At 34.6% G+C, this 269-nt stretch overlaps 1 protein-coding gene across 2 annotated transcripts in view; it reads left to right on the top strand.

The window, feature by feature from the left end:
• Nucleotides 1-59, top strand: part of EPS15 (epidermal growth factor receptor pathway substrate 15) — a 43,889-nt gene extending 43,830 nt beyond the window's left edge. For both annotated transcript variants that reach the window (XM_009318721.1, XM_009318720.1), the window contains exon 24: nt 1-59. This exon is cut by the window's left edge and continues 683 nt beyond it. The gene's annotated coding sequence lies outside the window, so the exon portion shown is untranslated.
• Nucleotides 60-269: the final 210 nt, after the last annotated feature.

The following is a 269-nucleotide window of genomic DNA, read 5'->3' as shown; positions in this document are numbered from 1 at the left end:
TGAAACCTTTAATGCTTTTCTTGCATGGTCATAGGTTTTAAGACAGACCCGTTATCTTGCATTTGCTGTTGGCCAAGATGACTGTCAAATTATGAGACCCCACTGCTATTTGAGCCACTTTTGCCTGTGAAATATGCAGCTGAACTGGCAAGTTAATAAGTTCAATTTGAAATAGGATTGAGAAGAGAAAGAAAAAAACAGGTAGTCTGATTTTTATTTTTTTTAACCACAGTTGTTTTCTATAAATGTAATTTATTGAATGCCAACTG

This window comes from Pygoscelis adeliae, unplaced genomic scaffold (genome assembly GCF_000699105.1).
Source record: "Pygoscelis adeliae isolate BGI_AS28 unplaced genomic scaffold, ASM69910v1 Scaffold82, whole genome shotgun sequence".
NCBI lineage: Eukaryota > Metazoa > Chordata > Aves > Sphenisciformes > Spheniscidae > Pygoscelis > Pygoscelis adeliae.
The sequence above is the reverse complement of the archived record's forward strand: the minus strand, read 5'-3'. Positions and strand labels throughout refer to the sequence as shown.